The sequence below is a fragment of the Lolium rigidum genome, chromosome 5 (assembly GCF_022539505.1).
Source record: "Lolium rigidum isolate FL_2022 chromosome 5, APGP_CSIRO_Lrig_0.1, whole genome shotgun sequence".
NCBI classification, from domain to species: Eukaryota; Viridiplantae; Streptophyta; class Magnoliopsida; order Poales; family Poaceae; genus Lolium; species Lolium rigidum.
Genome location: NC_061512.1, coordinates 40,603,929 through 40,613,588, shown reverse-complemented (window position 1 = coordinate 40,613,588; position 9,660 = coordinate 40,603,929). Strand labels below are relative to the sequence as shown.

Genomic DNA, 9,660 nt, shown 5'->3' with positions numbered 1-9,660 from the left:
TATTTTCAAATACTGATGGAGGTGGAAAGGAAAATATTATATGAACACGCTGGTTACCCTAATAATATTTGACCGATTTTGAAAAGAATACTTGAAGCATTCCTTGTTGGTAATAATTTCTAGTACTTTAGCACTGCAAGTACGTATTAACAAAATAAAATCCCGTACATAATAAGAAAACCTTTCTTGAGATTTTCCCTTATTCGCTAATCCACTATAGGTATAGTTTATAATCAAGAGATTCAACCTTTCCTTTCAGAGAAATAAAGGAAATTCCTTTACACTGTTCAATAATGGTTCAAAGTATTACTTTAGGAGGTAGATCTAGGAGGATTTTTCTAATGATGGTTCAATAAATCCATGTAGTACATATGAGTATCACAAAACAAATAGTTCAAAATATTACATCACGAAGAATAAAAGGTTTACCCTCATTGACCGGCCTTAATTTGATCTTCAGTTTTGCCCCTTAGGTACAGGTGGAAGTCAATGGCAGCAATAGCAGAGCAGAACATAACATACAGTTTTGTCAAGCGGGTATACGTAGGTAGACGGTACAACAGATGACTGAAATAACAATTAAAAGCACACACAAAAATAAATTGCCTCAAAATAAGGGGAAATGGATCTCCTGGACAACTGCAATCCAAATAACATGAGTCACAAAACCATGAACGATGCGCAGTGCAAACTATACTCCTAGCTAGATGAACAAACAATTCTAAATCCAGCTAATTAAGTTAGAAATTGAGTAACGAAAAACAACAAGGTTTCCCTCTACCATAAAAAGAGTGTGGTCGGTATGATGACAGCTCAACTCCTTTTACCTTACTAAAGACTAAAGCCAAAGGTTCCCTGCATCCAATTCTTTGTTTAGCTATATATGGTAAGAAAATGCTAGTACAATCTAATATCGGTGTCTTAGTAGTTGTTGTGGCTTCAACTAAAGAACCAATCTCGTTTCTAATACAAAAGTATAAATATACATATAATATAGAAGCGAGCTTAGAACTGGACTGTTTTGATAAATAAAGTACAAAAACAGATTGCCATTAATTCACCGCTATTGATATTTACATGATCATTTCTTTAAAAATGCAATGTTGTATTTATCTTTCCCATAGTTTAATAAACATCATTACACAAGCACCAACAACAAATTTTGCACGACCAAGGAAATTGCTACATTTGCCAAATTTCACCCATCGAGAGATATACTGCTCATGGTTTCATTTTCATACCAAACAAGTAGTTTTTATGGTGGAAATGAAGCTTACTTGTAACAAAGAAATGGTATGTTTTGGCCATAACACAAATGTGGCTATAACAGGACCCAAAGCAATATTATGTGTTTTTTTTCATAAGGAGCGTTATTACCTTGTTCCCATTCTGAAACGGCCAGGTCTATGGAGACCTAGTACCATGAGCGCCTCCTAAATAGAAGCCTCCCATCCTGACTGGAAGCAAGAAGGAAGCGAGATGCTGGTGCAGAGAGGGTGACGAGGACGAGCGGCAAAGAGGCCCACAGGGCTCCGAAACCTAGCAAGATGACCACCTCGTCCTGGAGCTGCAGCAACACGAGGTGTGATCAGAATCTGCAAGCCATATTTTCTTCGATGCGCAAGTCTTGGAGCAGATTTGATGATTTCGCATACAAAAAAAAGGGGCCACGCTGCTACCAACCAGAAGAACCAACAGGTCGCGAGAGGACTTATGACTGGGGCAGGCTGCTAACGGCAAGGGTGCTGAAGGCCGTGGTGCTGCGCCATCCCGTCGCATCGTCTTCCTAAGCTGGGAGCTCTGGCGCTCAGCCACCTTCGGCGCAATGGCCGCGGCGTTGCCCAGCCGCCAGTCACCTGCGTGGGAGAAATCGTGTCGGTGACTTGGCAGGACCCACCATGCACCACCTGAGGCCGCCGTTGTCCACCAACAGCGGCTGCAGAATAGATGAAGAGAAAAGGCTGAACAGAGGCCACTAATGCTCTTCAGACCTGGAGAATTTAACATCTGAATCAGAGACATCACTAAACCCTATAAGTGCAGCAATGGATAAATGTTGCATAAAGTACCATCTGAAACAACGGGGAACCTGACAATTTGTTCTTCCTCGAATTGATATACGTTGTATAGTAAGGGAACTGGCTAGTTTACAGGGTGTATAGCTCTTACATTGTTTTCCTGCAAAATCCCCACCCTGAATCATGAAATCCTTTGATGATTCGGTGGAAGAAGCAGCCCTTGTATACATCCCCTTTTTCTCCTGCCCCAACCAAAACAGAGAGAAATGATGCATGAGTCCAGATACATACTACTGGACACACTTACTGACATAAGGAATGGATTTGCTCTCAAAATTGGAGGGCGTGGGGAGAGCTAATTTGAATAGTATTGATTAGCCTGATATACCAGTGCACAGGGCACGGAAGTTGTCAATCATCTTTGGGACGACCTCGCCGAAGAGCCCGATGACCACCTTGCCCACGCGCTTCCCGCCGATCTCAACCTCGAAGAAGAATTTGCTCGTTACCTTGGCCTGGAGCTCCACGTCACTCTGCAGCAGCAGACCAAGGCAAATTCAACCACCACGCAAAGGCTAGCGCCGAGCACAGAACTGCAACAGCTGGTACACAGTCTCATGGAGGGCGAACAGGCGCGCATACCAAGCCTGAGCGACCCCGCGGAGCTGATAAAAGAAGAGAGAAAATTAACCTGGAGTCATTGACCATGTTTCTTGCCATGGAAGCTCCCCTGGTCTTGCCGGAGAAGATCTCGAGGCCCAGGATGCAGTGGAGTGCACTGCAAGTACGTATTAACAAAATAAAATTCCGTACATAAGAAGAAAACCTTTCTTGAGAGTTTCCCTTATTCGCTAATACACTATAGGTATAGTTTATAATCAAGAGATTTAACCTTTCCTTTCAGAGAACTAAAGCGAATCCGTTACAGTGTTCAATAATGGTTCAAAGTATTACTTTAGGAGGTAGATCTAGGAGGATTTTTCTAATGATGGTTCAATAAATCCATGTAGTACATATGAGTATCACAAAACAAATAGTTCAAAATATTACATCACGAAGAATAAAAGGTTTATCCTCATTGACCGGCCTTAATTTGATCTTCAGTTTTGCCCCTTAGGTACAGGTGGAAGTCAATGGCAGCAATAGCAGTGCAGAACATAACATACAGTTTTGTCAAGCGGGTATACGTAAGTAGACGGTACAGCAGATGACTGAAATAACAATTAAAAGCACACACAAAAAAAAAATTGCCTCAAAATAAGGGGAAATGGATCTCCTGGACAACTGCAATCCAAATAACATGAGTCACAAAACCATGAACGATGCGCAGTGCAAACTATACTCCTAGCTAGATGAACAAACAATTCTAAATCCAGCTAATTAAGTTAGAAATTGAGTAACGAAAAACAACAAGGTTTCCCTCTACCATAAAAAGAGTGTGGTCGGTATGATGACAGCTCAACTCCTTTTACCTTACTAAAGACTAAAGCCAAAGGTTCCCTGCATCCAATTCTTTGTTTAGCTATATATGGTAAGAAAATGCCAGGACAATCTAATATCGGTGTCTTAGTAGTTGTTGTGGCTTCAACTAAAGAACCAATCTCGTTTCTAATACAAAAGTATAAATATACATATAATATAGAAGCGAGCTTAGAACTGGACTGTTTTGATAAATAAAGTACAAAAACAGATTGCCATTAATTCACCGCTATTGATATTTACATGATCATTTCTTTAAAAATGCAATGTTGTATTTATCTTTCCCATAGTTTAATAAACATCATTACACAAGCACCAACAACAAATTTTGCACGACCAAGGAAATTGCTACATTTGCCAAATTTCACCCATCGAGAGATATACTGCTCATGGTTTCATTTTCATACCAAACAAGTAGTTTTTATGGTGGAAATGAAGCTTACTTGTAACAAAGAAATGGTATGTTTTGGCCATAACACAAATGTGGCTATAACAGGACCCAAAGCAATATTATGTGTTTTTTTTTCATAAGGAGCGTTATTACCTTGTTCCCATTCTGAAACGGCCAGGTCTATGGAGACCTAGTACCATGAGCGCCTCCTAAATAGAAGCCTCCCATCCTGATTGGAAGCAAGAAGGAAGCGAGATGTTGGTGCAGAGAGGGTGACGAGGACGAGCGGCAAAGAGGCCCACAGGGCTCCGGAACCTAGCAAGATGACCACCTCGTCCTGGAGCTGCAGCAACACGAGGTGTGATCAGAATCTGCAAGCCATATTTTCTTTGATGCCCAAGTTTTGGAGCAGATTTGATGATTTCGCATACAAAAATAAGAGGCTGCGCTGCTACCAACCAGAAGAACCAACAGGTCGCGAGAGGACTTATGACAGGGGCAGGCTGCTAACGGCAAGGGTGCTGAAGGCCGTGGTGCTGCGCCATCCCGTCGCGTCATCTTCCTAAGCTGGGAGCTCTGGCGCTCAGCCACCTTCGGCTCAATGGTCGCGGCGTTGCCCAGCCGCCAGTCACCTGCGTGGGAGAAATCGTGTCGGTGACTTGGCAGGACCCACCATGCACCACCTGAGGCCGCCGTTGTCCACCAACAGTGGCTGCCGAATAGATGAAGAGAAAAGGCTGAACAGAGGCCACTAATGCTCTTCGCACTCGGAGAATTTAACATCTGAATCAGAGACATCACTAAACCCTATAAGTGCAGCAATGGATAAATGTTGCATAAAGTACCATCTGTAACAACGGGGAACCTCACAATTTATTCTTCCTCGAATTGATATACGTGTATAGTAAGGAGGAGTAGGAATGAAGTAAACTGGCTAGTTTACAGGGTGTATAGCTCTTACATTGTTTTCCTGCAAAATCCCCACCCTGAATCATGAAATCCTTTGATGATTCTGTGGAAGTAGCAGCCCTTGTATACATCCCCTTTTTCTCCTGCCCCAACCAAAACAGAGAGAAACGATGCATGAGTCCAGATACATACTACTGGACACACTTACTGACATAAGGAATGGATTTGCTCTCAAAATTGGGGCGTGGGGAGAGCTAATTTGCATAGTATCAATTAGCCTGATATACCAGTGCACAGGGCACGGAAGTTGTCAATCATCTTTGGGATGACCTCGCCGAAGAGCCCGATGACCACCTTGCCCACGCGCTTCCCGCCGATCTCAACCTCGAAGAAGAATTTGCTCGTTACCTTGGCCTGGAGCTCCACGTCACCCTGCAGCAGCAGACCAAGGCAAATTCAACCACCAAGCAAAGGCTAGCGCCGAGCACAGAACTGCAACAGCTGGTACACGGTCTCATGGAGGGCGAACAGGTGCGCATACCGAGCCTGAGCGACCCCGCGGAGCTGATAAAAGAAGAGAGAAAATTAACCTGGAGTCATTGACCATGTTTCTTGCCATGGAAGCTCCCCTGGTCTTGCCGGAGAAGATCTCGAGGCCCAGGATGCGGTGTAGTCGATTGGCGTGCCACCGCTGACGCCCTCTTCTGGGACGTGCTCCTTGAGCTCTTCCTTCGCCCGCGTGCCACGGTGGCCACCCCATCGGGCTCGATCCGCACGCCTCCACCTCTTCCAAGATGCGCTCCACAAAGGCAATTCTATGTAAGGCTGAATGAAAGGAACCAAGCATCAAAGTGCAGAATCGAAGTATCCAAGTATTAGAAGTAATGAGCAGAGGAAACATAGCTTAAAACAAACTGAGTTCAAATCAAGAAAACAATTATCAAAGTGCAGAATCAAACAAACCAAGTATCGAAGTGCAGAATCAAAGAAAGGATGAGCTGAGTTTCATAGTCATGAAAATTAAACACACACATAGCACTCGTCCTCTCCCTATGCTTTTAGTTCAGGATAATATCAGCATGCTATTTCTCTCGCGTGGAACATTCTTCAGTCCAAACGGTCTTGCTAATCATTTAGGTGCAATGGGAGAAAACAGAAGTGGCACAATTAACACAGCTAAAACTAAAGAATAATAATGCTTATAGAGCTAAGAACAGGTCTATACAGTCCCTCTAATTATTCAGCTACAAAGAGAGAAAATAACAGTGGCACAATACTCAGAACTAACCACATTCTGAAACTCATCATCTTTAGAACCAAAATGACAAGAATCCAAATTGATCATGTACATGCAAATATTAAAGCACGCAAAATTTAGCAAATAAAAAATGCAGCTGACTGCAAATACATGATCAAACAAAAAAAATTCTCTAATTCATTTTATAGAGTAAAAAATCAAACAGACTTGATCGAAGATTCCTTTAATCTTTTCAGTTTGGTTACACAGTATAAATGAGCACGGTGATGGTGATATTAAATGAAGCTTGTATGCCCACACCAATAGGGTATTATGAATGGAACTCCAAATACTTCAGGACAATACAATACAATAGGTCATGCAGTATAGTAAAGTTAATTATAACAGTAATACCTTTGTTTCACTCATGCCCAGAACTGTCTTGGTGATGCTACTCCTTTTTTTGAGAGTGCAGTAAAGCTACACCTAAGAATAGCAGAAACCATTGTTAGTTATTGCCACTGACACTGAAAATCTGGGATTGAGCATTATTTAGCAGACCACATACTCATAAACAATACTGCTCACACCGCATCTCTCTTATCATCTTTGAGACAATAAATCTGAGGTAGAGGCACTTTGGTGGAATGGATATAGCATATTTAAAAAAAAACAAATCTGCACCAGGATCCGAAAAACTCACAATCGAACAAATTAATACATTTTGAACTGAGACTACAAACGGAGAGTGCAAGGCAGATTATAATATTCTAATAAGCCATCAATGCTATTGAATATTTAAGTAGGGATTGGTAGAGCACCCCTCCCTTCTACTTTTTTTTTTTGGAGCAACCGGCAGGAGCTCTGCCTTTTCATTAAGAATAGAGAAAATGACCGGTTTATAAGAAAAACTGGCCGAAAATCGAACAACACAACGCAACACACCGGTCCCGAGACCGCGCACCACATGAGCCGATGACTCTTCCGCCCAAGCAGGAAAGGCGACACCCTAGAGCTACAGCTGCAACCCACACACACCGGTCCCAAGACCGCGCCCCAGCGAGGCCGACGGCACTGCCACCCAAGCAGCCAGAGCCAACGCCTAGAAGCACGACGACGAAAGCCACACAAGCAGCACAACGCCGAAAGTCCAGAGCCGCCACTCCGGCGTCCACACCGATCCCGAGATCGCGCACCAACCGTGTCGACGCCTCCGTCACCCAAGCGACCAGAGGCAACCACACAAACGCATACGAATTCCGGAGCCGCCGCTCCAGCTTCCACGCTGGCCCCAGGGCCACGCACCAGCCGAGCCGACGCCTCTGCCACCCAAGTGACCAGAGGCATCACCATGAATGTCGACGAATTCCCGAAGCCGCCGCTCCGGCTTCCACACCGGTCCCGAGACCGCGCACACACCTGGCCGACAGAGAACCAGCCAAGCAAGCAAGCCAACGTAGACTGATGGAGTACCGGCCTCCAAGGCGACGCCCCCATGGGGGAAGCGACGATGACGCCGCCGACGCCCACTCCGACCAAAGTCGGAGTTTAGGTTTTCACCCGGACAGTCCGAGACTCGAAGCGACGAGGGAGGTGAAGGAGCTCCTCGACGATGCCTCCAACGAGGGGAGCGACGTCCGAAGACGCCGACATCGCCGGCATCGGCCTAGGTCGATGCAGTGCTTTCGCGCGGAGTTCACCAAGCCCAAGTCGTTGAAGTCTGTCCAACAATCGCAGATGACATGCCCACCGTGCAGCTCGTCGTCGCCACATTGCAGCTCCCAGACCACCAGGGCACCTCCTGCCATGGTGAGCCTCGCCACGCCCTCCGACTCGGAGCCGCCGCCCCGACATCCTCACAGCAGCACCCACGTCCGCCTCTAACCCGGAGCCACCGCTCCGGCGTTGCCACGCTTATCACCAGAGCACCTCACGCTGTGGTGCACCGCGCAAAGCCCACCGTCCCGGGACCGCCGTCCCGACCTCCTCTCCTCCGGCTGCACACAACCACACAACCGGAGTTGTGGCGCAGCTACCACACGGCCACGCACAGCCACGATGCAGCAGCATCGATCCAGGGCCGCCGCCCTGACCTCCTCGCCGGCACCAAACCCCCACCTGACCATGACGAAACCGCGCCCGAGAAGACGATGCGACCAGATCCGTAGGGGAGGCAACCTCCCCAGCCACGGGCCGTGAGCCGCCGCCCGTCCATGCCGTCGGCCGGCAGGCCAGATCTGGGCGGGAAGCCCGCGATCCGCCGCCGCGAGCAGCCCACGCCCGCCAGACCACCCCCGTCGCAGCAGCAGGGCAGGGGACCTCCACCGCCATCCGGGGCCGCCGCCCCGGCGTCCCTTCGCCGACGAGCCGGCCGACGACGCCCCAGCCGCCTTGACCTTCCGCCAGCGCCATCAGAGAAAAGGGAGAACCCCTACTACCTTCAGCAGCAGGGCCCGCTGCCGCCGCGGCAAGGGCCGGCGGCAGCGGCGGCGATGGGGGTGAGGCGTGGGGGAGGGTGGCGGCGGCGCTCAGGTCGCCCCCGGTGTCGCCTGGGTGCGACACGGGGGGAGCGGGTTGATGCTTGATATATTTGTCATTCCCCCTCCCTTCTACTAAACGAACTGATTTCTGTCCTTTTTTTGTAAGGCACACATCTGCTTCCATCTATATGAAAGCGAAACAAATTTTAAGAGAAGCACCCAATAAAAGAGAACTGCTACGAGATGGGAAAAAACAAATCAGAAATCTGCAACTCACAGTGCTTTGCCCCTTTCATGCTAGTGGTCGCCTGGGAACTGGGATGATGGTCAGCGGCAACCTTCTTGCTTTTGAGCGGAGTCGTCCAGCCGTCGCAAGTGTCGCGCGAGGCCGCGTGCGGCCGGCTTACCTGCACTCCCGCCCCACCAAAACCTGAGTAAGGAGAGAGAAGTCAGACCATGGAGGCAAATCGAGACGAGGCCGTTGTAGCTTCAGTTCCCGACCTCGGCCAGGCGCGTCTCCACCTTCGCGTCCGCCGCGGCCGGCATCGCCACCGCTGCCTCGACCTCAACCTGCTGTTGCTTCACGCGGCCTCGGGCGCCGCTGCCACGACCCTCGTCCCCCTCCTCCGGACGAGCACGGCTGCTCCTCCAAACGAGGCCGGCCGCCGACCAAATCGAGGAGGGATGGTTCCCCTCGCCGCCCGCTCTGCCGGCCTCCTCCGGGGCGTGCTCTTGCAGCACCTCCTCTCACCCGGCACTGGCTCCTCCAAGTTGCTGCTCTGCTGCTTCGGCTTTGACCCCGGCGTCGGCCTCCACACGCTCTAGGTTTGCGGAGGAAGAGGATTGGGCAGGAGGGAGGCAGCGGGTTGGTGGAGAATTTCACCGATCTAGGTTTTCACCATCTCCTGCCCTCACGCGCACAGAAACGAAGGAGACGCGAGGGAACCTACTTCGCTGCCTCTGGCTGTGGCTGCCCCACACGCCCTCGGACCCAGCATACAGGGACTCAGAACGAGCAGCAGCGGGTGCAAAAAAAATGATTGCATCGAACGGCTGTGGTGAAAAGAGGGGAACGAATTTACTGTGGCAAGGCCAAACGAACGGATCGGATGATTTTGCCCCTCTCAGACCCCTGGCTAGCCGGGT

At 48.4% G+C, this 9,660-nt stretch overlaps 1 long non-coding RNA gene across 1 annotated transcript; it reads right to left on the bottom strand.

The window, feature by feature from the left end:
- Positions 1–1,853: 1,853 nt before the first annotated feature.
- LOC124655357 lies at positions 1,854–2,544 on the bottom strand. The gene is made up of 3 exons (XR_006988651.1): positions 2,407–2,544; positions 2,170–2,260; positions 1,854–1,991 (listed from the first exon to the last, which is right to left on the bottom strand). It is a non-coding gene; the product is annotated as an uncharacterized LOC124655357 (long non-coding RNA).
- Positions 2,545–9,660: the final 7,116 nt, after the last annotated feature.